General features: G+C 51.1%; 1 long non-coding RNA gene across 3 annotated transcripts; it reads right to left on the bottom strand.

Annotated features, from left to right (window-relative positions):
- Positions 1-6,425: 6,425 nt before the first annotated feature.
- Positions 6,426-26,730, bottom strand: Gm30320. Of its 3 annotated transcripts, XR_866951.1 has the most exons (4): positions 26,641-26,730; positions 11,859-11,925; positions 10,015-10,443; positions 6,426-6,785 (listed from the first exon to the last, which is right to left on the bottom strand). It is a non-coding gene; the product is annotated as a predicted gene, 30320 (long non-coding RNA). The 3 variants fall into 3 exon arrangements; XR_866950.1 differs by lacking the exon at positions 6,426-6,785 and having other exon boundaries at positions 9,804-10,443; XR_375229.3 differs by lacking the exons at positions 6,426-6,785; positions 26,641-26,730 and adding an exon at positions 12,085-12,520 and having other exon boundaries at positions 9,804-10,443.
- Between the last annotated feature and the right edge of the window lie 752 nt (positions 26,731-27,482).

The following is a 27,482-nucleotide window of genomic DNA, read 5'->3' as shown; positions in this document are numbered from 1 at the left end:
GACCACCTTTGTGTCAAGACAAAGCAGTAAGGACGTTTTTAAAACTATCAATCAATAAGGTGAACACAAAGCCAAGCCAAAGCTCGAGAGATGGCTCAGCAGTTAAGGGCACTCACTGCTCTATCAGGAGACAGGAGTCCAGAGTTCCAGGACCCACATCAAGTGGCTTACCAAAGCCTGTCACTCCAGCTTCAAGGAATCTGAGGCTCACTTCTGGCCTCTGTAGGTAGACCTATATACACATGTGCACACATGCACACATACACACACACTCACACACAGATGCATACACACACACTGAAGTATATAGTTGGGGCAAGAGTTCCATAGAGCTTGGGAGATGGCTCAGCGTTTGAAAGTGCTTGGGATGAAAGCATGAAGGCCAGACTCCTGATCCCCAGAAACCCACAGAAATGGGAACAACCGGTGGCCCTATAACTGCAGCCTCTGAAGGCAGATGGGTGGGGGAGGGTGTTCTAGAGCAAGGTGGGTGGCAAGAACCAGCCATGCCAGTGAATTCTAGGTTTGATTGAGAGACTCTGCCTCAATGGCCTAAGCGGAAGATCCATCGAGGTGGTGGATTTCCAACCCCAGGCCTCCAAGTACATGTACATCTGTACACACACACACGTGCACACGCATGCACACACACATACACATGAACACGTGAAAACTGGGAAAAGAAAATGCCGAGTTCCTTCAGCTCCAAGGACAGTTGTAAAAGGGCAACTGCTCAAAGTGACTAAGTATTTTTTCTGAGTGTAGCTACAGCAGATAAAATGAACTTGCAAGGAGAAACAGTGTAGCCTGCTTCACTCACATGCCCCTCCCACCTAGACCCAGGGCAACCTAACTCATCATTCTAGTTTCCAAAAACTCTGGGACCTCCCCCCTGAGCACTCCTCCAAGTCTCCCTCAGTGAGAGCAGGCGTCCCTGGCCTCCATTCTCAGGACTTCCCCATTCCTCTAGTGACGCCATCCCTGTGTGGCCAAGTCTCTATTTGGAGGTGTTTTCTTCCTTCCTTTGTGTTTTCTTTTTAATTTCCTTAGAACCAGGAACCAATCCAAGCAATGTTTGCTTCCCACCATGTTAGCACCAAGCTGCCCCTTTCTGAGGAGAGACGCGCGCGCTGCCTTAATTGCGCGGTTGCTATTGAAACACAGAGTGAGAGACAAAGCCCTTCATTTGGGAGGAAAATTAATTGTACACAAACAAGAACACATTTCATCGGGAATTAGATTCTTCAGCACTCCCCTGGCGGAGAACTTTACGGCTGCTTCCTTTCTGTCTGACAGTCAGCTTTCTCCCCTTCTTCTCTGGAAGACTTTCTTGGCAAACCAGGAGTGGCAGTTCCCCCAAGGTCCCTTTACAGTCCCTTCCCTTACACTGAGGCTGCCATTGCTCCAGTCCACCTCGAGCTGTGACCCTGTCAGCAGACAGTCCCTTCTTCTCAGCCTCTGAGGAGTGACAGCCCCTCAGTCCCCGGGGCCTCTGCTCCTCCCCAGCCCCCAGATTCAAAGGTAAAGGAAAGATTAAGCGTGATGAATCACAGGACGGGAGGTAACCTGGGGAAAGAGCTCGCCTCCACTGCTACTGCGAGATTTATTGCTGAGCGCCACAAGTAATGAAACCATCCATCTCCCACTGGCTGGAAAAGGAATCTAGCACAAGTCTGCAAAGGGCAGAGAGAAAATCGGACTTGTTGGAGCGGTTGGTGGCCAGTATGCTCTCTCTGTGATCTGGGATATGTTGGCAACAGACTAGCCCCCTTGTAACTATTCTGACAGGAGAAAAGATACCTTAGAAAGACACTGTGTCCCTCTCTCTGAATATCAGACTATTAATGGACCTCCAAGAAGTTAAGATTTCCCCAGGAATCCCATGCACAGTGAAGAAAGAGGCTGCAGCCTGCTCCCAGGCAGAGGAATTTGCCTTTCAGAAAGAGATTCCACACACTATTGGCAGGTCACACACGGGATAGACCTGAGGCCCGGAGCTGAGACAGTGCTGGGAAGGATCATGCTTTAGCCAGGGCTGCTGAGCTGTTGAAACCTTGCCCTCTATTTAAAGCTAAACCTCACATGGGAACCCTAAGGTAGAGAGCTCTTTCCTCTGCCTTTCACTGTGACCTGCCTCTTCAATTGGAATATTAGGGATGAATGGCTCAGCCTAGTCTGTCAGAGCTGCAGGGGCCCAGGCTCAGACCTAACAGCTCTGGTCACATCCTGATATTTGCCCTGAGGGAAGAGGGGCACCATCAGCACCCTGACCTGCCAGCTGAAGCGCCATTCTTGACCCCCCCACAAACCCCACTGAGAACTCAGATGTTCATAGAATGTTCGCACTTCTGGGCCATCCAAGAGCCCTGCCCTTGGCCCTGAGCCCTGGGCACATTTCAAAGTTCCCAAGTTCTCAAAATATGTCCCGCCCCCATCCCCACGTTCTCAACCTTAGCCTTATCCCAACAGGAAGCAGGGTACCATCCAACCAGATCAACTGAGGGTCACTTAATCAAGAAGCAGCTGAGGGAGGCATACTCAGCGAGGGAACACAAAACAGAACGGGAATGCCAGTGAGTCTTGGCCTGCAAGTCCGCTACAACAGGACAGCGAGGACCTGGACACTCAGTCACACCGTCCTACCCGGCCCAAGCAGTCAAGCGACTCCTTAGAGAACCTCCTAGGCCCAGCCACGGACCGGCCAAAGCTGAGTCAGAGAGCAAAGGGCCCAGGCAGTGGCACTTAGGGGCCAGCTCCACGGGCATGGGGCAGAGTCCAGAAGGTATCTGTGTTGGATTCCTGCAGCTGCCATGCTACCATATTCAGACGACATGCCCTTATCTCTCGGAACCAACCCTGATATTTAGAATTGATTTATGGGCTGTGTTCCTCCTGGGGCTCTCTAGGAAAGTCTTTCTCCTGACCTCCTGTAACCTCTGGGCGCCATGCCCATGCCACAGCTCCTGGCCTTATCCCCAAAGCCAGCCATGCAATGTCCCCCCAACCTCTCTCTCTCTCTCCCCCTCTCTCTCTCTCTCTCTCTCTCTCTCCCTCTCTCTCTCTTGTCATAGTTTCCTTCCTATTGCTGTGATAAAATACCCAGACAAAAGCAACTTAAGGGAATGAGGGTTTTTACAGCTCACAGTTCAAGGAATCTCAAGTCCATCACCACAGAGAACACACGGCAGCAGGTGTGTCGACAGGAGCAGCTGGTGGAGAACAAGAGAGCAATGGGTGCGTGTGCCCAGCTCTCTCCTTTCCATCCGATCCACAGCCCAGCTTATGAAATGTTGCAGCCCACACACAGGGCAGGCCTTCCCACCACAACTAACTCAGTTAAGAAAAGCCTTCGCAACCACACAATGAGGATTAATCTTATCCACAATTAACTACGTGAACTAAGTTTTTGTCTATGAAGGCACTCATTCGCTACATTCAGGTTCTTCTCTACTGTGGACATCCTGAGAATGGTCTCTCAGCTACATACAGGAGCTGGGGGCAGGGAGCCTAAGGAAGGAACCGCTGACAGGAACTGGCAAACTCAACCGTACTTCTCCCATTTACAGATGCACGTGCTACCAAGCAGGAGGCGCTGGGTGCAGGTCCAGCTATGCTGCAGAACTCTGCGCATGCCTGGGAGAGGTATTTAATGCGTCTGTCTGGGCCTCTGTGTGATTATCCTACGTGGCGGGCAGACTTCAGGGATATCCCTTCTTCTGACTCCCACTTCTTTATCAAGATTTCTGCCCACCCTCCAGCTGGCAGGCCCCACCTACCCATCCTCCCACCCACCTGTGCTCCAAGCCTTGAGCACGTTCAAAGGCAGAACAAGGTAAGCACTTCAGCCTGGAGCACACCCAGACAGGACCAGTTCTCCAACCCAGGGATAGCTATCTTGCTAGGATCCCTTCACCTCTGTTCTCCAACCTCTTGGAAAAGCCCGAGCCTCACAGTGTCCAACGAGTCCTCCCTTCAACCCTATCTCCTCTCTGCTCTTCCCTGCAGCCTAGTTCCCCCATCCCTATTCACCAGCTCAGCCACTCAGGACCTGGGCAATCCTTGCAGAGGCAGGCTGCAAAGGTTCCCCTAGGGTCTAGTTTTCATCTTCTGATTAATCTGTAAACTTGGTAAGAAGGTCTTCTTCCACCACGGTTCCTGGCTTAGCCATGCAACACACACACACACACACACACACACACACACACAGGAACTGGCAAACTCAACCGTACTTCTCCCATTTACAGATGCACATGCTACACATGCTATCTCTCTATTGCGAGCTCTCTCCCTCCCTCCCCCTCCCTCTCCCTCTCTCAAGTGCAAGTTCAGGGACATAATACAGAGTGATTACCCAGCATGCACAAGGCCCTGGGTTCCATCTCCTGTGTTACAGAAAAAGAAAAAGTTGCTCTTTGCTGTATCCTGTGTCTAGACCGTGCCTGCTCAGCCAAGATTTGCTGAAGGAGCATCACAGGACCTAACTGCAATTCCAGCACTTGGGAGGCGGAGCTGGGGAGATAGATAATCATCAAGCTTGCCTCGCCTCGCCCCCTGCAGGCCACTTTCCACATGGTAGGCACAGACCTCCTGTTAACCCTCCCAATGCCATACAGTCCTGACTCCTTGACTGGATCCCACTGCATCTCACTGCCCACTCTGCCCAGACCTGCTGCTGCCTTGCAAAACTCCTACACACTATAAAGGCACGCACTCACTGTCGTCAGGAACCCTGTCCCCTTGAAATCCCTACAGCTTGCTCAGCCATGACCTTGCAGAATGGCCTTTCCTGACCGTTATTACTGTGAGCACCATATGCCAGTTATTATTGAATAACAATAGGTTCACAAGATTTAGCTATTTCAAGGACAGTGGTTTGTCATATAATACACCTAGCCTAGTAACCTGATGAGACAAATGCCTATTCTTGTTTTCTGGTCTTAATTAATAATATTAACTCTAACATCACATAGCACAAGGCACATAGGAAATATGTCTGTGTCTATACACACCTTTACAGAAAGAATACAGGCTAAAGAGGATGTAGCAGAATTCAAAATGCTTTAGAAGTAGACTGAGAGTCTGTATTGATAAGATACAATGGGATGGAGACATGGTTTACTGGTTAAGAGCACTGTCTGCTCTTCCAGAGGTCCTGAGTTCAATTCTCAGCAACCACATGGTGGCACACAACCATCTGTAATGGGATGCCCTCTTCTGTCATGCAGGTGTACATGCAAATAGGGCAGTATTGATAGATAGATAGATAGATAGATAGATAGATAGATAGATAGATAGATAGATAGATAGAGTGATAGTTTATATATGCTCAGCCCAGGGAGTGGCACTATTAGAAGGTGCTGTCCTGTTGGAGTAGGTGTGTGCTGTGGGCTAACGACCCTATTCCTAGCTGCCTGGAAGCCAGTATCCTGCTAGCAGCCTTCAGATGAAGATGTAGAACTCTCAGCTCTTCCTGCATCATACCTGCCTGGATGCTGCCATGCTCCTGCCTTGATGATAATGGACTGAACCTCTGAACCTGTAAGCCATCCCTAATTAAATGTTGTCCTTATAAGAGTTGCCTTGGTCACGGTCTCTGTTTACAGCTGTAAAACCCTAACTAAGACAGACAGACAGACAGGATTCCATACCACACCAATGCTGAGAGGGGCCACCATGGCTGAAGTCAGGGTTTGAAGCTGTCTAACTGCGAGATAAAAAAGAACCTAGGTCCAGAAAAGGAAACTGCAGGTTCATGTCCAGATGGGTGACGGATGGTCAGGCAGGCAGTCAAGTAAGCTGCATCAGGATCAGGGGACTGAGCTGAGCTGCATGGAGTTCCAGGATAGTCAGGCCGCTCTCTGCTTGTTGGTCCTTGAGAAGCACACAGGTGTGGATGATAGGTTGGCGAGGGGCCATGCCATCGCACTGAGAAGAAGTCAGAGTTTCCTCTGCCTGGTATGCCTGACCGTCCTGATTGATCGCAATACACCCTACCCTAGTGTACCCCTATGGTCTCAGTTCACCCTAGCAAACTTGTAAGGTGGCTCCCTTTCTATCCCTAGAGATGAGTCCCTTACCAGTCTGGTCTGGGTGGGTGGTACCTGGCAGATGATGCAGTTTCAGAGTCCACCCAGGGGTTGCAGTCACCCATCCCCACCCCTGCCATCAAGATGGAGTCCAGAGCTCTTTTTTTTTTTACAGACTTATTTATTTTATTATATGTAAATACACTGTAGCTATCTTCAGTCGCTGTAGAAGAGGGCGTTAGATCTGGTTGTGAGCCACCATGTGGTTGCTGGGATTTGAACTCAGGACCTTTGGAAGAGCAGTCAGTGCTCTTAACCGCTGAGCCATCTCCATCCCCAGAGCTCTTTGTAAGATGGAGTCTCCTAGGGCAAGCCCCCTCCCCCCCCCCCCCCCCGCAAACCCACTGTGTTATACAATATGCAGTAACTTAGCATAGGGTCTAGCCTCAGTCAGCAGTCGCCCTCCTTGTTCCGGAAGGTGAGCTCTGAGGACCTCCTTTCCCTATGGACCTCGGAAGGACGATGCTGGGCCTCAGGGTAGGTGCATCAGCACTCCCCATTGCTCAACAGCAGCTGTCAGGTCCCCTTCTCTACTGACATTCAGCCAGGTCCCCATATGCTGCTCCTGGCCTCTCCAAGCCTCACTGCTGGGGTAGCAACGCCACCCTGTTTGGCTGCAAACATCGCCTCTCAGGTCATTTAACCGTCTCTTTGCTTCCTGCTTCAATGCATCATGTTAATGAGGCTTTGTCTCCTACCCTGAAGAGAAGAAAATTAAAAACAGCAAACGCATGTCACATGGCACCAACCCAGGCTTGCGGGGACATTCAAGATGGGGACACAATCCTCTCAGATTCATCTCTTCACATTCCCTGTCCTTCCAGGTGTCCGTCACAGAAATGCAGCCCACCTCCTTTGAGACAGGTCTCTCTTCGGCCTGGAGCTCACCAATTAGGCAAGACTGGTTGGCCAGCGAGCCTCCTGTCCACACCTCCCGCACTGGGGCTACCCACGCATGCCACCACACCCAGCTTTCTTATGTGGGCTCTGGAACTCAAGTCCTTAAGCTTAACCGCCTCCTCAGCCCCTCTAAGGACCTTTTAAATAAAATTGATAGCAGCCAGCCTTTCTTGATCCCTGTCCCTTCGACTCCATGTCCCTTCCCACACAACGCAGATTTGATGTACAGGGGTGGGGATGTTTGGTTAGGAAGGGAATGTGGGGCCAGTGGCCACGTGAGCAAGCCCAGAGTCTGTCCTTCCATGGCACTTACAAGAACACCCTCAAGGCCTGCAGCTGCTCCCTGCTGCTAGCCCGCAATGGATCTGGAGCCCCCAAACCATTCAGGAAGTGCCCGAATCCAACCCTTAGAAACTGGAGGCAACAAAGGCTTGTGTGAGCCATGAACATTGGAAGGATGGGGGACTTTGTTACACAGCCAAAGCTGACTGCTACAAAGCCCACACCCGCTTCACACTCCTATGTGTCTAGAAATATTCAGGGCACGATCTACAGCCCAGCTCCCATTACCTTCCTTCGGCATCCCCACCCTGAGGCATGCCCACTCTCTGCCCTCAACAAGCCTTCAGAATGGTCCCATTTTCCAGCCTGAGCACCAGTCCAAGAGAAGGGGGGATCCTAACCAATTAGCCCAAGTTTCCATGAGCTCTGTCTGTCTCAGCCCAGAAGGTCATATGTCCATGAAGCACCCAGCCACAGTCTGAGATGCAATGAGATCCACCCTGCAGAGATTGTTTTATGGAGATTTCTGTTCAATGTCAGACCAGCTTCTGTCTTTTCAATCTTCCAGACTGCTAAAGGATGTGAAATCTTTGCCTCTGACCACTTCCTCATCCAGGCCCATATGGAGAAGTGAAAGGACTTTTTGGGACTCTTTCTTGCTTGTTCCTTTAGAAGGAACAAGTGTTTGTGTGCCCTTTATTCCGACTATGGGCATAAGAATGTCTGCCTTTCCCTGCAACCAACACATCCTATCCCAGCAAACATGAACTGTTGTCAGGGACACGAGGAACCCGACTCCATGTCTTCTGAGAACTCCAAACAGCCTGGCTGTGTACAGTCACACTGTCAGTAGAAACAGAAACCATAGAAATGGGGTAAGCACACCCCACGAGGCATCAGAAAGGGGTGCAGACTATAGTGTGGGTGGGGCCGGTGGGGGAGGAGTTTGGAGCATGGAGCAACAGAATGGAAACTGGAAAGCTGCCAAGGAAACTATGGCAGAGAGAGCCAGAAAGCACCCGGGACGTTTGCTCAGGACTGGAGGGAGCGAGGCGTCATTAAGCTGACTTGCCTGGGCTTCCACGAGACAATGGGATTCATTTAATGAGAGAGGCCCCGGCATGGCAGAAATCTAAATTAATCCTTTGCTCGGCAGTTCACAGGGGAAGATGAGGAAGAAGTTGTCTTTAGAAATCACAACACTTTTTCCACCACCAAGGTAAAAACTCAGAGAGGAAAGAGAATGGGATAGGCACAAACAAACTTTCAAAACTGGCCCTGTCCTGTGCTTCCAGCCTGGCTGCTCCTCCAGGGCCTGCCTCTGGAGTTCTCTGGGGAAAACTGTCTCTGGGCCCCATGAGACTTCTCTCCCTTGCTGCTGCTGGCCTTAGCCCTCAAACTCTCAGTTCAACTGGCTAACTCCCTGGCTGGGTTTTCTTCTGGTGATTAAAAACACAGAAGTCAATCTTTTCCAGATGCCTGTGGTCGCTTTCCTGTGCTTTGGGGCTTCTGTTACCAGGCAGAGTAGACTCGAGATGAAATTGAAACCTGCCAACACAGGCAGGTCCCCCTCTCAAAGACTCATAAAAAAACGGGTGCGAGGAATACTCAAAACAGCTGGGACGGGCAAATGGCTTCTAGAAGCCCTGCTTCTGTGTGTTAGGAAGGAGGATGGGCCCATCCCTTGGAGAGTCTGATGGTCTCTGTTTGCTGTGATGTGATTTCTCCCAGGGCAGGCTGGGGTGTACACACCCATCCTATAAGCTGGGAGCTTTTATTATCTGTCTTATACACAATACTTGCTGCCCACAGTGCTATTTTGACCAAAGACAGGAAAGTAATTTTCCGAAAGTGAGCCACCAGCCCCCCTAAGGGTATCAACTTCAGTCCTGAATGGCTCAGCTCCTGGTTTCTTGCCTTGACCAGGCCTCCAAAGACAGAGTCTAGGCCAATCCCTCCCACTCCCCTCCCCCAGGTTGTTGCTCTGGGCAACATCTTCTCAGGCAGGCCTCTCTTGACCTCTGCACTCTGCATCCCTGACAGCTGGCCTCCAAGGGAACCAAAAGCTCAGATTTCTTCTGTTATAATAGGACTTCAGGCATAAATCCACTCTTCTGAAATTTCATTTCGGCTCTGCATAAACCCAGAGGGAAGCAGCTACACATAGCCATTAGGAAATATGTGTGTAGCTCGGCTGGTAGAGCGCTTGCCTGACTTTTGCAAAACCTCCCTCAGCAAAAGCCCAGCATGGTGGCACACACCTGTCACCCAGCACTAGAGAGGTGCAGACATCAGGACCAAGAGTTCAAGGTCATCCTTAGCCACTTAGCAAGCTTAAGGGCAGCCTTTAGAGGGCTGAGAACCTGTATAGAAAGGAAGGAAGGAAGGAAGGAAGGAAGGAAGGAAGGAAGGAAGGAAGGAAGGAAGGAAGGAAGGAAAGAAGGGAGGGGAGGGGAGGGGAGGGAGGAAAAGGGGAGGGAGGAAAAGGGGAGGGGAGGGGAGGGGAAGGGAGGAAAAAGGGGAGAACCTTACCACTCAGAAGGGCAGATACTAACTCATCTGTAAGTATCCACTGTCTGCTGCCTCCCATCTGCCTCCAGAGCCCCCTCAGCCCTGCCGCAGCTCTTTCTGGCTCCCCTGCTCCTATGCCTTCCAGCTCCAGAAACAGAAACCCTCCCTTCCAGAGAGAGATCGAAATCCCTATCACGCACCCTGGGTGTGGCTCTCAGCTTTCTGGATTCCTCACCTTCCATCCTCACGTCTCCTGTTCATCTCTTCTCTTTGACATTGTTCTCTTCAATCTCTGGGGCCGTTTCAAACCCTAAGTGCACCTCGGAGTTCAATGCAGCTTTGGCGACAACCCCTGGGTTCCCGAGTCAACCGTTCCTCTCCTAGATGTCCCTGTTTTAACTGTGACTTCTAGGAGTGACCTTTGACCCTTGGATCACCTAGCCCTCGGATCAAAACTATTAGTAAGAAAACTGCTTCTGGCCAGGGGTGGAGGCACGTGCCTGAAGTTCCTGAACTTGGCAAAGCCAAGGCGGCCAAGAGGATGGTGAGTTTGAAACCAGGCTGGAGCTAGGTGTGCTGTCATCCAGTATGAGGGAGCTGAGGCAGAAGAATTGCCTTGAGTTCACAGTTACTTTGTGCTACAGAGTGAGAAAGACCTCTTATCCTAAAAGAGAAAAAAAAATTTAAGCAGGTATGAGAACAAGGCTCAGTTATTAGACAATTGCCTAGCACACACAGGGCCGTAGGTTCAATTCCCAGTGCTGCATAGAACTGGGTACTGTGTTCCTGAATGCAGCTCAAGGTCATTGACACCTTGGACTACATAGCAAGTCTGAGGCGAGGTTGAGCTACAGGAGACCCAGCTTTTAAAAGAAAGAGAAACCTTATCTCAGAACAAGAGATACCACTGTACTGAACGAATGGAGACTTACTATCTGTTTTCTTTAGCCCGCACCACGTGACAGCTACCACGCGGCCTTTATCTTGGATCAGGGGTTTTAAAGGACGGGGAACTGAAGTGTCCTGGAGCATGTATGTACAGATGTGAGAGTATGTACAGATGTGAGAACAGCACCCATGTATACAGCCAACTTGAGCACTGAATGGACAAACCACACACACACACACACCAACGCAGTGCCTGGGACCCCTCCCCCCCAAAAAAGGGGGCCTCAGTTCATTGAGTTTTTACAAACTGTCCACCTGGATAAACAACCACCCCATTTGAGACAGAGCCCTTCCTGTGTGGCTACTTTTTATTACTCCTTTTTAGGTTAGGTGAGTTTGATTAGCGCATAGACTGTGCAAAGAGTTTGAAACTTTGTGAAGATTTCTTTCGAACTCAAAAAAAAAAAGAATACCCATCTAAAATAACTGCGGTGTGTGTGTGTGTGTGTGTGTGTGTGTGTGTGTGTGTGTGTGTGTTTTAAGGAAGAGCAGCTGGATGGCTCAGTGGGTAAAGGTGCTTACAGTCCTCTCAGTCCTCATGAACTGAGTTCACTCTCCGGGACCTACACAGTAGAAAACAACTCCCGGAAGTTATCCTCTGGCTTCCGTGTGTGTGCCATGATGTGTGAACACACACTAAATAAATACACATAGAGAAGGGTGTGCTGGGGAGATGGCTCAGCACCTGAGTTTGAACCCCCAGCGCCTATATAAAGAAGCCCGGCATGGTGTCACAGGCCTATAATCCCAGCACTGGAGAGGCAGAGGCAAGGGGATCCCTGGGGCCTGGTGGCCAAGGTACGTGCCCGGTTCTATCTCAAAAAAAAAAAAAAAGGTGGAAAGCAAGAGGAAGCCACCTCATGTTAAGCTCTGATCTCCACATACGCATGTGCCTAAACATACATGTGTACACACATGCACCCAGCCAGTGTTCTACAATCCACCATTGACCACATCTTCATCTCCAGTGGCTGCCATGTTGTCGGGCAGTTTTGTGCCTGTCCCCACTCTTCTGCCTCCAACACATGGTCAGTTTGTGGCAGTCAGGGCCCACCCCCACCCCCCCGCTCTCAGCATCCCTGAGTGGACAGTCCTCGTCCCCCTTTGCTGACTCCAGCCGAATAGACTCACCTTCCTTGGGCCCTGGGAGCCCGCATGGATGGATACCTGTTTTAAGCCTTTGTCCTCAGGTTCCTCTCTGCAATGGTACAAAGAAAGATGCTTAGGTTGCCCTCCCTTCACCTATTGGCCTTTCTGTTGTGGACTTGAAATAAGCTAATTGCTGACAATGGGAAGGAGCTGAGAGACAGGAAGTCGATGGGTGCAGTCGGGCCAGCGGGCATAGATGTAGTCAGACCTCAGAGCAGGGTGTTGTTGTGCTCTTCAGACTGACAAGGGCTCTGAAATCCAATCCAGAACACTTCCCAGGGGACAGTGGCTGCAGCCACTGTCCTTGCTGCATCTTTGTCACGGAGTTAGCCAGCAGTCCCTGCTGAGGGATAGACAGGTAGGATAACACGTGGATACTCTGGGTCTCCTCTTATCCCATAAGCTTAGTCTTGGAGAACTGCACCACACACCTGCTAAGGAGGGAAGATCAGATAACACACTACCATACAGGTGAGAAAATGTCTTCCTGCCTAGCTGGGAGCCACAAGGACTGGGTGTGAATGGGAGCCAGCCCCTCTCTGACAGCCTCCACCACCCTCCCGCACAGGACACTGGCGTCTTATGTTTGTGTGGCCCAGGCATTCCCTGCCCTCTTTCCTCTCTATGTGCTCCTGAATCCCTCCCCCACCCCCATCCCCTGCCTTGTTCCAGGCTCATCAAATAACAAACTTGAGAGGACCGGATAGAGGCAACCCTGCTCCAATTCACTCTCTGTCTCAAAGAAAATGCCTCAGTTTGATACTAAAGTACCCTTAACCTTGTCAAGCCCAGCATGTCACCCTCTGGAGGAGGGAAAGGACAAGCCTGGGCTTCCTGTAAGTGCAGCCCCTCTGTTTAAGACCACTGTTCTCATTTCTATGGTTACCGCAGAGCTGCTGGCTACCGGCTTCCTATTTCCCCTGGTGATGGAGTTTCCTTTCAATAGAAGTGGCTTGGTGACAACCAAAACAGACGTATCTAAAGAAAAAGTATTCAATAAACCATCATCCAAAGGATGAGTGGACACTGGGAAAGAAGAGAGGAGGCCAGAGAACATTTTCATTTGACGAACATGCAACCCAGAGACTACAAGCCACACCCCACACACACTCTACCAAGTCCAGTCTCCTAACTGAGCCTCAGCCTTCTTGGCTAGGAAGTGGGAGCTGCTCTCGTGGGCTCCCAGGCCAATTGATGAAGTGAACCATCAGCCAGGCAGCATCCACAGAAGGACCACCACGGAGCAAGTGGGAAGAACACCCTACAACTAGGATGTAGGCTGCTTAGAGACATAACTGCTCACAGTCTGGGGAGATGATCCCACGAAGCCACGGGGCTTGGAACATATGGCCAAAAGTCGAAATAAACCTGGGAAGCCATGGGTGCTTAGAGAGCTGAAAGGAGAAGGTGAGGTCTAGAGAGGGAGGGAAGAAGAGATTGGGTTGCTAAGCAACACATCCTGAAGCTGGAGTTGGCAGAATGGGTCTGGGAACCAGGACTTCTGTAAAGTCACACCCCCTGTTGCTGCTCCAGTGTCATCAGTAAACAACCCTCTCTGGGATCCTGGGACTTGGAATTTGGTAAGGTTAAAAACAAGCAGAGGGAGCCAGCTGGGATGGAAGAAGTCTGGCCGGGGAAAGGACACAGCAGCCAGCAGAAGTTCGAAACAGCCTTCTTGTAGACTAACACGTGGCTTGCTCTTGAATATGGGCTAGGCTTTCCTACACATAAATTGTAATTCTACCTCTGCCTTAGACCATTGGTGTTGACTTTTCTACATCTTAGCACACAAAAGAATCCCAGCTTCCAGAAACCACAGCACGTGGGCATAATTACTCTCCTGTTTATAGATCGGAAAAAAGGGGCCCCAACTCCAGCTATTTTATACTCTGAGCTTTGATACAGTTGCTTTCTTTCTCCCAGATACTGGCCTTGGTCTCCCAGCCAATGAAAACAGAAAGAGACAATACTTGTACTCGATTGGCTACATTGTAACCACAAGGCAACCTGGGAGATGTAGTCTTTGATATAGTAGAGATCTCTGATTTCCCCAACACTGATACATGAAGGAGAGACAGTGAGAACACCCACAAGGACTGAGAAGCTCAGCCACCAGTGGGAAAGATGGCCTTAAATCCCACACCAGGGTGTCATGGTGTGTTTACCACACTAACCAGGCTGGCTGGATAAAACAGAGCCTGGCTCTGGTGGGATCAAGGGCTCTACGAATGGAAAGGGATTAGGGCCACAAGCAGCCATGAGGTTGACATCCACAAACAGACATCCAGCTGATCCCTGCCATCCTGGGCACCTGAGGCAGTGCTGACCTGAGGAGACACTGGGCAGCCATTCAGAGTATGACTGGAGGCTCCAGCCTCCGCAGGAAGTGCTGATCTGGGCTCTGGTGCGGTCTATTGCCTGCTAAAAATACACCTCTCCTCCGTCCACAGGTGCAGCCATCAGGGGACCGGGCTGGTTTTAGCATTGAGGCAGGAGACAACTGACTTCTAGCTTCACAACCTGTCTGGCTGCTGGGAGCGTGCCTCCAGGAGGGCCACTCATGGACAGCAAGCCAATCAGAGGAGACACCATAGCCTATAGCTGAAAGCAGCCCTTGCCAGATGTCCCAAGATGCCCAGAGGAAGAGACATTGGCCATTCAGACAGGAGGAGCTATGACAGCAGCCCTGGGGAGGGTGTGAGGCAAATCCACCTGAGTAGGCTAGGAAACAGATAAGAGGTGATGGGAGTAGGGGTCCTGGCGACGGTAGAATGAAGGGGCACTCAGGGACCCTGAGAGATTTCATTCCTTCATTGGTTCATCCATTCATTAGTTCATCCACTCAGCAGATATTTACTGAGCCCTACTATATGCCAACATAGGGTATTAGAAGCAAGCACAATCTCTGCCCTGGTGCTCGTATTAGTTGAATATTCAGCAAACAGGTACTAAGTTAGCACCTGCCTTGGGCATAGGACACCACAGGGAGGATCACTCCTTCCTTCACTGGAGCCGAAACTGTTATGGAGGGGGGAAGGGGGGGTCAATATCCCTCTGCAAAAGCAGATGAATAAAAGAATAATGATAAGTGTTGACACTACTGGAGACCTTCCCGTCCCTCAGTCTCCAAGTCTGTCTTTGGGGTAAGAGAAGCTGCCTGACACACCAGTGCCACTTTGTAGCATTAGTAAGCTCCTTGAACAGAGAGACAGAACCAGCAGGCAGCTCAGCACCTGTTAGAGTACTGGATAGTCAAGTGGTTAGAGCAGGTGGAGGTGGAGTGGCTGAGAAGGAGGAACCTAGAATTTGGAGTTGAACATGGTGGGTGGCAGCAGCCGGCAGGAACAAACAACGCACAGTCTAGGAGACTGGAAAGCAGCAGTTTGGTCCGGTTAGGAGAGGCTGGAACCCTTGGAATTGGCTCCATTTGGGACCTGTCTGGGATTTGGCCCCAGACGTATGTGAGGGACACAGGAGTGAAATTGGTGACACGGCTGCTCCATGGAATGATTCATAGGAAGGCTTCCATTGTGCATGCATGAGAGAGAACATATCCAGAGACGTCTGGAGAGTCCAGTCCAGAGAGAAAAGAAAGCTGACTCAACATGGCCAGGGCTACCTGCAAGGTGGGGGGAGAGTAGCTGTGGGGGTGGGGGTGGGAGTATCAAGAGTTAGAACAGAGTAGAGAGCTAGAAGGAAGAAAGGGGACTAGAGCTAGTGCAGGAGGGGCAGGAGGAGCCTTGCTCGGCCTCTATGAAGAGAACAAATGGGTCTCAGGGAGGAGGAAGCTTGGGGAGTCAAGGTGGACTTACAAGTACCTGTATTCGTACAGACTGAGGGACTGGGCTAGCCCAGAGGAGGTGGCACAGGCTTTGATATGCAACCACAGGTGTCAGGGAGTAGAGCCCCAGATCCTTCTGCCAGAGGCCAGAGGCGAGGGTACTGACTCACTGGGCAGATGGGAACTGGTTCCAAGCATTCCGGAGGAATGCTGGCTTCTATCTGACTGCCAGAAATGCTCCTGCAGTCCGGTTTGAGCCCATTTCTGCACCTATCTACAGACAGCCTGTGAGCCCTAACAGTGACTCCCTTACCTGGCAGCATTTTCTTGTCCCCTCAAAGCGTAAGCCTGCGTAAGAGGGTTGTTTGTGTCACAGACGCTTGGCCGTAAGTTTGAGAACAGAGGGCACAGGGCTCCGGCTTTCCTTTTTTAAGCTTGACTTTGGAGGTTGCATGAGACTCTGTATGAATTTTGTTTTTGCGTTTCTGCAAAGCACATCATGGATTTTGGCAGGGCATGTTCTAAGCCTAAGTCAGAGATTGTGACCTTTGTCATCTCCAAAACTCCAGTCCCTCCCGCTTTGCTGGTCCGTCCATATACTGCACTTCTCACGTCAGGCGATCAGAGTGCGGGTCGCTCATTTAACTATTCATTTCCTGTCTCTACTTGAACGTGGATTCCACGAGCACCGCCTCTGTTAGTCCTGCATACTCTGAGCCTGGACTCTCCCTGGTACATGTTGATTGAATAAACTGACCAAGAGTGAGATCGGGGCCCTGGCCGATGGAGGCTTCCAGACCCCCTGGCAGAGCTTCCTGCTCTCTAGATTTGCTTTTTGCCTGCCCACAAAAGGTCTCATCCAACCGAGCTGATCCCTCGCCATGTTCTGCAATAGTCTGGCAAGAGTATCAGACTGTGTTACTGTGACGGGGACGTAGACTGGGGGGAGTCCCTTAAATCCTGTGCAAGTTCAGAAGAGTGCTGTCCCTGTCCCATCTACCACCTGCCCCCAGGAATGAAACAGCCAAAGAGGAAGGAAGACAAACAGCCAGAAAGGGAGAGAGAGGGGAAGGAGGCATGTCACAGGAGTGAGGCCAACAGAGCAAGGAATGACGCTGCTTCTGGGGCTGAGGATCAAAGAGGAGACAGAGGAGAAAACATTCGGCAACCATGATGCCGAGTCTGAGTCTGAGATTTGAACCTGGCATCTTTCTAAGTCTATGTCTGGCCACCCGGCAATGGTGCCATACAGGCGTGTCACAGCAGAAGCGAGAGTCGCCTCCCTTTCTCCCACAGCGCTCTCCCCTCCCTTTAGGGATAATTGGCATTTGACAGCTTGTCTCTTGAGATCGATTAGAAGCAAAGCTACCAAGCACAAAGCCACATCTCCAGGGCCTGCAGATTCTCTCTTCCTTAGCCTCCAGGGTGATTGCACACTGCCTGTTAGTGGGCACAATTCATCAGGGCCCCTGATACTTGCTGTGATCTGGGACTGCTGTCCCGAGGCTTCAGACGCACAGACTCACTGAGGACAGATGCCCTGGTGGGAACTCCAGCTCCCAGGCGAGCTGGATTGGACTGAATAGGACCAGTTTACTGGAGCAACAACTGCAGATCGGCAGAGCTGATATCCAGGGTGCGAGAGGGCCCTGACCACCAGTATTAGACTGCTGTTCACTGACTGGACTCTGCTGCTCTCTGACTACTGGGCTCTGCTGCTCACTGACTGGCCTCTGCTCTTGGAGGTTGGAAGAGGAACACAGTAACATCCCAGACAACAAGACAGGACACCTCTGTCCCGGAAAAGCACTGCTTCCTCAGCCAATGGACGCAGGGACATTGCACCAGACTGGTCCAAAGAGTTTGGAATTTCATCTGAAGCACCCACCACAGCGGGCAGACCTCTGGCTGCTCTTCCAGAAGACCCAGATGCAAAATCCAAAAGTCATATGGCCGCTCACAACCAGGTCTAAGTGGTCTGACACCCTCTGCCAGCCTCCATGGGCACCAGGTGTTCACGCGATGCCAGGGTCTACATCCAGGCAACATCCCTGTGTGGAAACAACAGCATGCAGTGGGAAAGCAATGGCAGCTGATGTGATGCAAAGACATGCACCTCAGCAGGAACCAGGCTAATGGAGTACACCTTCAATCCCGGCACAAGGAGACAGAGGCAGGTGGAGCTCTGGTGAGTTCTAGTCCAAGGCAGTCTACATAGCTAGGCCAGGCCAGCCATGACTGCATAGTAATTCCCTGTCCAGGAAAAAAAAATCAGTCTGCCAATGAATACAACATGGGTATTTCACTTTTTGACCCAAGACACCTCTAAAATATCACTTCTGCATTTAGTAAATAAAAAAAGTTAGGGTGTCTTGCTTTAAAAATAAATAAATAAATAAATAAATAAATAAATAAATAAAGCCAGGCAGTGGTGGCGCCCACCTTTAATCCTAGCACTTGGGAGGCAGAGGCAGATGGATTTCTGAGTATGAGGCCAGCCTGGTCTACAGAGTGAGTTCCAGGACAGCCAGGGCTATACAGAGAAACCCTGTCTCAAAAAAAAAAAAAAAAACACCAATAATAATAATAATAACGTCTCCAGTACTTTATGAGATGCTTGTAGCCATAGTTTGCCTCTACACCCATCAGATGTAGTCTGGCCTTTTCCTGATTTGGTTGCTGGTGCTGATGGTGGAACCCAGGGTCTAGCACATGCTAGGCAAATGCTCTAACGCTGCTCTGGGCTCCAGTTCACGAGCTAGGCATTGAGACCGCAGAAACTGCCAGTTGGAAAGGCAGACCTGCACAAAACCAGTCGGACTCAGTTCAAAAGTTCTCCAGTGGCTGAACCGAATCTCCCCATCCCCCCTTTGATCATTTAATGAAAATTAAACAAATCGGAAAGCGGGCCTCAACCCAGTAGCTGCATTTGATGTACCATCCCTGCCTGTGCCCTGTGGTGACAGTATTGGGCTGTGTTGTTCCAGATGTTTCTGCTCTGTCAAATCTTTCTCAACGATCTGGCTTGTCGTGAGCACCGCCTCTCCTCTGTCATCAGGCTGTAGTCACCCCCAGGCTTGCTCCTTTGTGAGGTGTTTGCCGTTCTGAGCACAACTGGAACAGACAGGTTTGGCAGAAAACTGACTCAATGAGCCAGCCACACCCTGCTGAGCTCAGAGGCGTGCTCGCTGCTGCAAGCCATGGCTCTGGGTGACTGCGTTCCCAGGGTGGCTAGTCTGATGCTCAGGGCCCTTGCTCAGAGGAGCAGGTTTCCCTGGACACTCACTATTCACCAAAACTCTCAGGGCAAAGAATGGCAGGCACAGTTCCTCTCAGTGCCAACTGTTTATCTAAGGATATACTGGTACCCCATAGCCCTGCCCAGGAGACTGCCTACTGTTACACCGTGTGCCTTCTGGCACAACAGAAGCCTAACCAGGCTCTGGTTCCCACATCCTGTGCAGAGCCCCGTAGTGGTTTAGAGGACACCATCAAGGTTCCCAGCCCCAAGGATTCTTGATGACTATGCCAGGGACATCTAGCAATCCCCTGACTCTTGTGAGTGGTCCAGGCATGGAAAGGATACATGGCTAAGGAGGCTAATGGCCCTGAAGAGAAAACTTGATGACTTCCGTTGCTGTTGGCAGTCATCTTGTAACAGAGGGGAAAGGTGACTTCAGAAGCCACAACACCTGATGGATGGCAGACACAGAATCCATCCCAGAAGCCCTCTCTAACACATGCCCTGGAACCTCCTTGCTCCCCGTCTCCCCAGTGTTAATATCTGTGTGAGCCATCCCAACAGCCACAGAGTCTCATCCATCCTTTTCCTGCTTGTCAAATACCACCAGGTTGGGGGCCTGGAGGATTGGAAGGTGGAGGAGACAGAGATGGCTCAGCAGTGGCCTGTTGTGGAACTCAAGATTACCTTGCTCATTAGTTGCACGGGGATCCTGAAGCCTCAGGTCCAGGGGCCAAACTGAGAAATGCAAACAACCAGTAGCCACCCACCCTGAGCTAGCCTTGGACCACCTGCACAAATTCAAGTTTCTTCCAGCAAGCTCTCAGAAACTTGTTACCTACAAAACTCGGGGCCTGGGAGCAGGAGTTGGGAAACGTCACCCTTTCTGGCCCCAGAGTCCGAAGCTTTTCCGTGGAACTCCTCACCCACTCATAAGAGTGAATAAATGTCTCATCAAAGCTGCTGCCAGCCCTGGCCACATGATCAAAGCCCCTTCCTAAAGCTCCACAGGCAGGCAGGCAGCCTCTGGGCACTAGAAGGCCCCTCCCTTCCTGATTTCCTGCTCTGAAGTGACACTGTGGGATCAGCGTGGTCTGTGGGTCACCCCAGAACAATGCTTGCTTAGAGGTCTTTGCTGCTGGTTGAGGCAGGGAGCCTGTGGCCACTGATCTTCACAGTGCCTGCTAATGGCTCGCCACGGGTGGGCTCTGTTGAAGGCTCGAGAAGGCTCTCAGTTCACTAACTGCCTAAAGAGTGGGCTCCAACCGGGAAGGCCAGAGCCAGGCTTCTGCAGCCATAGGAACCTGCAGGAAAGCAGCTGCCAGCAAATCACTCATTCTGTCTTCCTTTGCCACGGGGGACCTTTAGAAAGTTACTGACATGGAATCCGATGGATGAAGGGAAGGCAAGGCAGCTCCTGCCAGCATAGCTGGCCCTTCTGTGGTATGCTACATACAGGCCTATTTGATCCGCTGGACGATTCTGGAGGTAACAAAGGAAGAGGCGAGTTTGGCAGCCACTTTATAGATACAGAAATAAAGAACCAAGGTCACACAGCTGAAAGGTGGACCCTGGGGTGGGTCCTCCAACCAGGTATGCGCACATGAACTTCACTGGGCAGGCAAAACTGCTTCCCACCTCAGTGAGAACGTTCTGCAGCTACATTGCATAGGCTATGACAGTACCTGACTGCCACTGCGTCCTTCTGTGAGGTTGAACCTGAACACTGACGACTCACTCAGCTGCCTCAGCCACATAGTGTTCACTTCGATTGAAGCCCAGCCCAGCACCGGGGCCTCCAGGAGGCAAAGGTTGCAGAGGGAAGTTTGCGCCATTTTCTATGTCGCATGTACCGCCTTTGAAAGGCTGAAGTATCTTCTAGAACCTCCAGCAAAGTCACTTGCTCTTTCTGCTCCAAGGTTCCCTAAACATGAACAGGCCTAGGAATGGGGCTGCAGGGAGTGCTCGGACCAGGCCTTTTGCAGTGGTGCGGTGTTTGAAAGCAGCTGGTTTTTTTTTTTCCCTTCATAGCCACCCAATACCCTCACGACACTTTACTCTTGTCTCCAGGATGGTCCCTACCTGCCCAGACCAATTTCAAAATGGCAAATTACCAGACTGGTGGATTCTAGAGGTAACAGAGGAGGATCCACCTCAGGATAGGATGCCTTTCAGCTGTGTGGCCTTGGCTCTCCATTTCTCCAGCTATAAAATGGGTACCAAAGTCGCCTCTTTGGAATTACCATGTGGATTCCCAGACTCCTCTGTGGATGGCTGTGGTCCCCTGCTCTGGGTCCTTCCATAGAGGATGGGATGTGGAGCCTTGAGAGGTAATGGCTATGCCTGAGTGTGGGCTTGGGTTCCTCCAGGGCAGTAGAGTGTCATGGTGGCCTTGGTAGATGGTCAGGGGTCCACACATGGCTAAGCCTGACCCTGATGGCTCAGTGTCTCTGAACAAAGCCCCGTCCTGCTTTAACCAGCTGTGGCCAGCTTACTATTTGCTCAACATCTGCAGTGAGTTATCAGGACCACTCTCATCCCCTTGCTGCCTTCTCTAAGGGGATAAGGACTGGGTGGGCTGAGTCTGGCTTGTCCCAGGAGCCTCTGATGCTGTCTTGGTTGGCTGCCCAGCCCTTGTGGGCACCAGTGCCAGACAAAGCCACTGCCAAGCAAAAGTAAGCCCAAATGATGAGTCATCACTGGTACTTACGGGACAGGGTGGGCCTGAAGACAAGGTACCTCAGAGGCCAGAGCCAAGGGCTAAGACAAGGTCCTGCTCCAAGGAGGACACAGAGAAAAGTAGGGGATCCTGGTAGGTCAGCCCTAGGTGCTGAGTGGATCTCAGGAGCTGTAGTCTCCGTCCACAGAATCCAGAGTTTAGGGGTTTCCCAGGGCCAGAGGAACAGGCCACTGGGTTCTGATCAACCTCGCTGAATATCCCCAGCTTGAGTTCTGCTCTAGCCAGGGACCCCTGTGTGTTGGTTCTAGACACGTGCACAGACTTCTCACTGAGGCTCCTCTGATGCCCCAACACTAACCGCAGTCAACCTCCAGGGCAGAAAAGCTACATGTACCGGGAGTGCTCCCTCAAGTTCCCTTGCAGAAGAAGGAGTGAATTATGTCCCGTGCCTCCCCTCCCCCGACTCCCTTCAAATCATCCACAGCCAGGAGTGGACCTGGGCTACACAGAGAAACCCTGTCTTGAAAAAATAAAATAAAAATAAATTTTACCATGCCTAGAGCCAACACTAACCCGTAAACCAAGTCTATGCTTCTGAGTTCTGGCTAAAGATTCTCCCTCGGGTCTTAAGCAGGAGGAGGTGTTTACAAACCTGACAGTGGAAGGGGCTCTTCTCACATTCTAGACCATTTACTGGATGGGACTAGTCGAGGCCCTAGTGGAACTGTCTAGTTCCTAAATGGAAGAGGTGTAGCCCCACTGTGTGCTTGTCTCTTTCCTAGGATCCCAATACTGATAACCACAAGCTGCCGGCTTGTCTCCCTGGCTTCTCTATGCACCAGAGTTTTAGGAGAAGCTTCAGTCAGCAGCAGCTCCCTCTGGGGTTTCAGGAAGGAGCCTTCCTGCCTCTTCCAACTCCCGAGGTCTGCAGGAGTCCTGGGCTCCCTGGCTTGTGGCTGCATGCCTCTGCTATCTGTCCTTGGCTTCACAGGGCTTTTGCCTGGGTCTCTCTAGCTCCCCACGTCTTCCCCCACTGGCAATGGGAGCAGGTCTCACGCTAGCGAACGCTGAGCTCACCTTAATTGTTTACATCAAAGATGATTTCCAAGTGAGATCGCATTGCCGGGTTCTGGGCCAGCATGAACTTGGAGTTGTGAGGTTCTGCCAGCACCGTGGGATGGGGGATGGAGCTGAGCCCATCCACCGTGGGATGGGGGATGGAGCTGAGCCCATCTTACCTCGCTGTGTTCTGTCAGGCCCCAGGGGAGTTACCATCTCCCTCCCAGTGCCACTATGAGAGTGCCACACTCCACAGGTGTGGGTGAAGGGGAGCCCCTATCCATTATCTAAGTTATCCACCTACAGTCATTCTGGATGGATACAGAGATTTGGAGAAACCCAGAGGTCCAGTCCTACAATCTGACCCAAGAGACTGTCTCACCCAGCTGGGAGTTTGCAAGGTGGGAAAGAAGCAGCCATTAAAGACCATGCCAAGAATAATTGGAAAACAATTGCCGGGCGTGGTGGCACACACCTTTAATCCCAGCACTCTGGAGGCAGAGGCAGGCAGATTTGTGAGTTCGAGGCCAGCCTGGTCTACAAAGTGAGTTCCAGGACAGCCAGGGCTATACAGAGAAACCCTGTCTCGAAAAACAAAACAAAACAAAAAAACAAAACAAAAAAAAAAAAACCCAAAAAACAAACAAAAAGAATAATTGGAAGCCCTGTCTCGGCCCAAACACAGCCACAGCCTTGCATCTCAGTTCATTTGACGTCATAATCACCTCAAGAGGTGGACTCTCTCAGATCCCCCTTTCCACACAGGGAATATGCCTGAAGCCCTTGCTCTGCGTCTCAGATGATTGGGGCTGGAGGTTCAAGCCCAAGAATTTGGCTCCAGTCTGTGTTCCAAGACAGAATGAGCCACCTGCAGCCCACAGGCCGGATCTAACTCCTCTGCTTCCTGTGGCCCACAGACTAAGAATGGCGTTGCCAATTTTAAACAGGCGTTGAACAGAAAAAGAATGTGTACAAAAGAAGACCATCTGCGGCTTGTAACACGTAACTATTTACTACTTAGGCCTTTGTGGAAAATGTGTGTCAATCTCCCTCCAATAAACACACTATCCACTCATGCCCTGAAGGGCCCCACGAGAGGTGCCAGGAGGAGTCCAGAGGCTATAGACAGATGGCACATCCCTGGAGCTGCTGTGCAGGACATCGGACATATGAGTCACACCACACGCACAAGTCACAGCTCAGTCCTGGAACCAGAGAGGATCCCAGGCTCAGTAAGTGACCACATAGATCAGGCACGTGGACTAGGCCCATCCATGGGATGCAATCCTGGATATTTGTCAAGAATCAAGGCCTTAAAACGGGTCTGTGGGTAAAAGCCCTCGGGAGCAAGCCTAATGGCCTGGGTTCAAATCCAGGATCCCAAGGTAGAAGGAGAGAACACCTACAAACTGACCTCTGACCTCCACACACCTAGCACCCTATATACACTACAGAAACACAGTAGCAAGAAGATGATTAATAAATGAGTTTTTAAAAGAATTGAGTTTAAAAGAGGAGGAGGAGGGAGAGGAGGAAGAGGAGGAGGAGGAGGGAGAGGAGGAAGAGGAGGAGGAGAGCACCTTATAGGCTGACATGACCTAAAGTCTATGTGTGACAATGTGGCTTCAGGCACAGCATGATCTAGGTGCTTGAACCTGCCTTCACTTCCTAGCATTGCATAAGTCACTCCACACAGTATAGAGCATTGCATAAGTCACTCCACACAGTATAGAGCATTGCATAAGTCACCCCACACAGTATAGAACAATGCTGTTAATTTCCCCACTGGTCCCAAGGGTCTGGCTATGGGCTTCCTTATCATCTGTTCAGTGTCACAGCGGGCTGAAATGGAGGCCTGGCCTGACAGCAGGCAAGGCTGTGACTGTAGTTTCCAGAATTCAGTTCCTTGTGGTAGGGGTGGGGGCTAAGATTTCAAGGACAGCTTTTGTCTTTTTTTTTGTTTGTTTGTTTCTTGAGACAGGGTTTCTCTGTATAGCTCTGGCTGTCCTGGAACTCACTTTGTAGACCAGGCTGGCCTTGAACTCAGAAATCCGCCTGCCTCTGCCTCCCGAGTGCTGGGATTAAACGTGCGCCACCACGCCCGGCAGCTTTTGTCTTTGAGAGAGTCTCACATAGCCCAGGCTGGCCTCAAACAATCTTGAACTTCTTGTTCTCCTGCCTCATCTTCCTAAGGCCAGAATTAGAGCCATGCACCGCCACTCCTGGAATGCAGAATTAGAGCCATGCATCTGCCTAGTGTGCTGGGATGAAAGCCCAAGGCTTCGTGCACACTAGGCAATCACTCTACCAACTGAAGTACATGCCAGCCCGAGATTCTGAATATTTACTGTCAGTCAGGATAATCTGCACCATGTGGCCTCCCGAAGATGACGATGTACCCCTCCCTTTACGACCAGCTAGAGATCATTATTCTAGAAAGAACCCAAGCCCCTTGAGGCTTGTGCCTGATTAACTGGGCCTAAGCAAGACAATCTCCCTTCCAGTAAATTCTATTAACTGACTTGGGAGCTTAATCCTATCTGCAAAATCCCTTGCCACAGCCTTGTCCTAGGGTGAAACCATTGTGCCATAGTCCTGCACACATCCAAAGGGACAGTGACAGTAGGAATCTTGGGAACCGCTTTGGAATCCTACCTCTCCCTCCCAGGTTGCCTGCTTCCATTTCCTGCCCATTGTGGCCTCCATAGCTCCCCAGTCACCCAGTAGAAGTTGCCCTCATTCAAGAGCTCAAAAGAAAATCTTTGGCCTGGTCTGATTGGTCCACCAAAGTATCATGGGCTCATGTCTGACCAATTCCTAGTCAGGACACAGATTGCATGCATTAGCCAACTCTGGGTCACATATCCAAACTGGAGCATAGGGTCCTAAGTAGCAAACTACCAGAGAGGACAACTTTCAGGAGGTGGGCTTATTTGGGCTCACAGTTAAACCCGTCATCAAACAAGGTCTGTTTATATCATGGCAGCCAGAGGAGAAAGGGAAAGATGGGGGAGGGGGAGAGAACACGCATGTGGCTCTTGGCTCCAATCCCCTTCTAAGGGACAAAGAGTTCACTTGAGCCCAGAGTTAAAGGCAGCCGGTGCTGCTGGCATCCCAAGCGCAGTCAGGAAGCAGAGAGAGGGAGAGCATCTCCTTTCCCCTTTTGCCTATGGGATGGAGCCACAGTGGTCTGAGAGCCCCCTCCTCCTTAGCTGCTCATCTCCAGAAAGGTCCTGAGGACACAGCGGAGGAACTTTACTAACCCCAACACCACTGGAAGTCAAGAGAAACCCTCACAGCCCACAGCTATCCCACCAGAGGCGCCAGGGTTGGAAATCAGGGACAACTGGACAAGCAGGTGCTGGGAAGACTTCCCTCCTTTTTCCAACACCCCCGCCCCCTCGCACACAGCCACCTCACATAAGCTCTCTCCCAATTGTTTTCACATCCAAACTTCCAACGCTATCCTTGCCTTTACTAATTCATTTCTCTCTCCTCCTCCTCCCCAACCAACCCGTGTGTGTGTGTGTGTGTGTGTGTGTGTGTGTGTGTGTGTGTGGTATATGTAGGTCTATGTGTGTGATACATGTGTGCTGTGTGTGCAAGTATGTGCTGGTATGCACACCCAGGCCAGAGGAGAATGTCAGATATCCTGAACCATCAATCTGCTTTACCCCAACCCCCAGCCCCCTTGAGAAAGGGTCTGTGACTGGGTCCAGAGCTAGGCAAGCATCCAGCAAGCCCAGCAGTCCTCCTGTCTCCGCCCTCACAGCCCTGGGGCTACAGGCACCCACGCAGCCACACCCAGCTTCTTGCATGGGTGCTGAGGTCTTTGTGCAAGGACAGCTAGGGATCTTGTCCACAGAGCCACCTCCCCACCCCCAACTTATGCTGAAACTTAAGTTCATGACAACTTAGGCAGAAACCCTTTCTATCCCTGTTTATGAGCACCCGGTGTTACATTCCCACCGTTTAGAGGCCAGAGCTGAAGCCAAATTCATACCAGAGCTACGGAGAGCAAAAGGTCCAACTGCTGGGTTCCCCTCCTCCCACTGGGAGAGAGGTCTCTGCCTCCCTCAACCCTCTGCTGGCTTCTGGTCTCACCCGCATAGCAGCCTCTAAACTAGAGCTTCAAGGTTGAGAATCAAAATATTTAACCATGGGCTCTGGCCTGTCACACCAGATGCCAACTGTAAGCAGGCAAAGCCATCTCTGGGCCAAAGGTGGAGCTGGCTGGTCAGTCACACGGCAGCTTGTGGCCAGCAGTGTGGCAGCATCCATTCAGCATGTTTTCCCAGGAGGGTACTGAGGAGAAGGCAGTGTGAGCCAATGAGCAAGGCCGACAGCAGGGTTGCAAATCAGGGGCTCTGACTAACCCATCTCATGCTCACTAAAAGGGCTCAGGCAGGAACGTGGTCCCTCAGACCAGTTACTGCCAAGCCGGACAACCTGAGTTTGATCCCTGCAACCTACATGCTAGAAGGAGAAAATGGACTTATGAGAGTTGGCCTCAAGCTGGGTGTGGTGGAGCATGCCTTTAATCCCAGCACTCAGGAGGCAGAGGCAGGCAGATTTCTGAGTTCGAGGCCAGCCTGGTTTATAAAATGAGTTCCAGGACAGTCAGGGTTACACAGAGAAACCCTGTCTCGAAGAGAGAGAGAGAGAGAGAGAGAGAGAGAGAGAGAGAGAGAGTTGGCCTCTAATATCCACATGTATACCGTAGCATGTCTATTCATGCGTGACTTCACGTGTGCATGTCCCCTCACACACAGGCACACACACATACTCAAATAAAGAAGGAAACAAATAAGTAAGTATTTTAAGTTCAAGGTGGGCCTTTGTAAG

Source organism: Mus musculus, chromosome 2, assembly GCF_000001635.26.
Source record: "Mus musculus strain C57BL/6J chromosome 2, GRCm38.p6 C57BL/6J".
NCBI lineage: Eukaryota > Metazoa > Chordata > Mammalia > Rodentia > Muridae > Mus > Mus musculus.
The sequence above is the reverse complement of the archived record's forward strand: the minus strand, read 5'-3'. Positions and strand labels throughout refer to the sequence as shown.